This window comes from Chrysochloris asiatica, unplaced genomic scaffold, assembly GCF_000296735.1.
Source record: "Chrysochloris asiatica unplaced genomic scaffold, ChrAsi1.0 scaffold00067, whole genome shotgun sequence".
Lineage (NCBI taxonomy): Eukaryota > Metazoa > Chordata > Mammalia > Afrosoricida > Chrysochloridae > Chrysochloris > Chrysochloris asiatica.
In genome coordinates this window covers 1,835,408-1,838,035 of record NW_006408585.1, presented here as the reverse complement: position 1 = coordinate 1,838,035, position 2,628 = coordinate 1,835,408, and positions in this window count along the sequence as shown.

The following is a 2,628-nucleotide window of genomic DNA, read 5'->3' as shown; positions in this document are numbered from 1 at the left end:
AATCTGGAAGCAGTTCATGGGGGTGCTTCATGGAGCTGGTTTCATTGTCTGTTAGAATCATAGGGAAGCTGGGGACAGGGTGACTAGTTAAATGCTAGTCTGGTGTCTCTGCTGGTTTTGTAGGTCTGGAACTGAGCCCACCTGAATCCAGGTACCAAAGCAGGTGTAGCTAACCCCCAGCTCACTTTGGTGCGGCTCCCAGCTACATGGCTCCAACTCCCAGAGTGCAGGGTCTGTACTGCAGGAAGATGAGGGTGGGAGCCTGCCACACCTCTGGTCACCAAGGGAGGGTGGGGAAAAAGAAATCACACCTTTCCCATCACCAGGTATCCCATCGCTACCAAAAATTGCTCATAAGATGGTCAAGTGGCTTCCGGCCAGCTGTTCACCAGCTAGTCTCCCTCTCTCGCCATCCCTACTCAGCCTCTCTTCCCAGGCAGCACTCCATCCACCTCTCTAACATTTCTTCTGAAGTTCATTTCAGGGTGCAGAATTTCCATCTGTGGCTGTTTTATTTGATCTCTCATATCTTTGTCGCAGAGGGTCCGTGTTGTGTACCTGTCTAGTCCACCATTTTGTCAGAAAGCTAACTTTATGTTTTGTTTATTAAATATAAGTTGGCAGAGCATCTGGAAGCAGCAGCAGTATAGGACAGTGTTGTTGTTGTTAAGTACCATGGAGTCGGTTCCGACTCATAGTGACCCTGCACAGGGTTTCTGAGGCTGTAAATCTTTGTAGTTGTTGTTGTTAAGTACTGTGGAGTTGGTTCTGACTCATAGAGTCCCTGCACAGGGTTTCCGAGGCTGTAAATCTTTATGGGAGCTGAAAGCCTCATCTTTCTCCCACGGAACAGCTGGTCATTTCGAACTGCCTACCTTGAGGTTAGTAGCCCAATAGGCCAGCAGAATAACTAAAAAGTCTAATGCAGTTGTGAAAGCTCTAGAGTGTGGTGAATGTCATTGAGTATGTCTTCAACTCAAGGTCACTATGAGTTGGAGTCGACTCCACGGCACATAACCACCATGACCACCATGCAACAGCTTACCTGAAACAGATGTAGCTTAGGAATCTTGTGACTCATAGTCTACAAAGACAAAGCTCTACATCCTCCTTCAGTGAGTAGTGACTGGAGCTGTAAAAGCTGCAACCAGCTCTCTCTCACTGTCCAGAGTAAAGAAGAGTAGAGAAAACCAAAGACGCAGGGAAACAATTAATCCAAAGGACTAAAGGTGCTCTGGTAGCACAGTGATTACGAGTCAGTTTGGCAGTTCGAAACTATTAGCGGTTCCATAGGAGAAAGATGAGGAGTTTTTCTCCCGTGAAGAATTACCACCTCGGAAACACTGTACAGGCTCACTATGAGTCGGAACTGACTTCACGGCACATAACCACCACCACCAAAGAACTAGGTGAACTACAGCTCCCACAAGGCTGAGACCAGAAGAACGAGATGCTGCCTGGCTATCACTGCGGACTGCTGTGACAGGGCCCACTCCAGGAGGTCCTAGAGAGTGGGGGAAAAATGTGCAACAAAACTCAAGATCATAAAAGGGACCAGGCTTATTAGTCTGATGGAGACTAGTGGAATCCCCAAGACTATGGGTCCCTGACAGCCTTCAAGTCTGGAACTGAGTTCATGCACATGACTTAACTTTTAGTCAAACAACAGACAGGCCTATATGGGAAACAGCAGCACCAGGAGTACATGCACTCCTTAGATGAACCACAGAAATCAAAAGGAAGGACAGCATTTACCCAGGGAGAAGCAATGGATATGAAAGGTAACAGTGAATGGAAATAGTAAACAGAGGAAGGAAGTGGGAGGAGAGCTGTTACATTGTGGGGTCTGCAATTAATGCCACAAAACAAAATGTATATGAATAGTTGAATGGAAAACCTATTTGTGCTGTAAACTTTCACTCAAATCATAATCAAAAGTTTTTTCAAAAACCAATTGTTAAGACCATAGTTGGAATCCATAACCTCATCCAGAAGCGACTGAGGTAGGAAATTTCCACTGGAAAAGACGAGTAGACCACCCTGGGTGGCTAGAAGAACCGAAGATACTTTGTGAGAGACCCGCAGGAAAAATCCGAAACAATAATGGCAGTCTGATTGATTACTACAAGAACAAGTAAGCTGTTTGCCCAGGAGCTATCAAGGCAAGTGGGAACAAATCTTTACAGAGAGGATCACTCCCACCCCCTGAGTACACAGGGTCGACAGGGATGGGCAACTTAGACATTGGCTACCCAAAATGGGGCGAGGGAGGGGGGGTTATAAAGGCAAGAAGTAACTGACTTACAAGCTTTCAACAGGGAGCCTAGTTCCAGGCGGGGTAGGGGAAGGTAGAATCACCACTGAATGATTTCCAATCCGTTGGGACCAGGCTGGAGAAAGGAAATGGGGTAAGACTCTTGTGGTACAATCAGGTCTGACTGTGAGGCTAGGAAATATAGAGGTAGATGTTTTTTGACAAAAGAAGGAGAGTGATTGATTTTGAAGCCCAGGAGCGGAGGTCTCTGGGACCACTAAGCGAGAAGAACGGGGAGCGGGACCCTACCCAGAGAGGCAGTGATGCCAGGGATGGAGACAGAGAGGATGACGTGGACAGATGGAGCGGCTGGG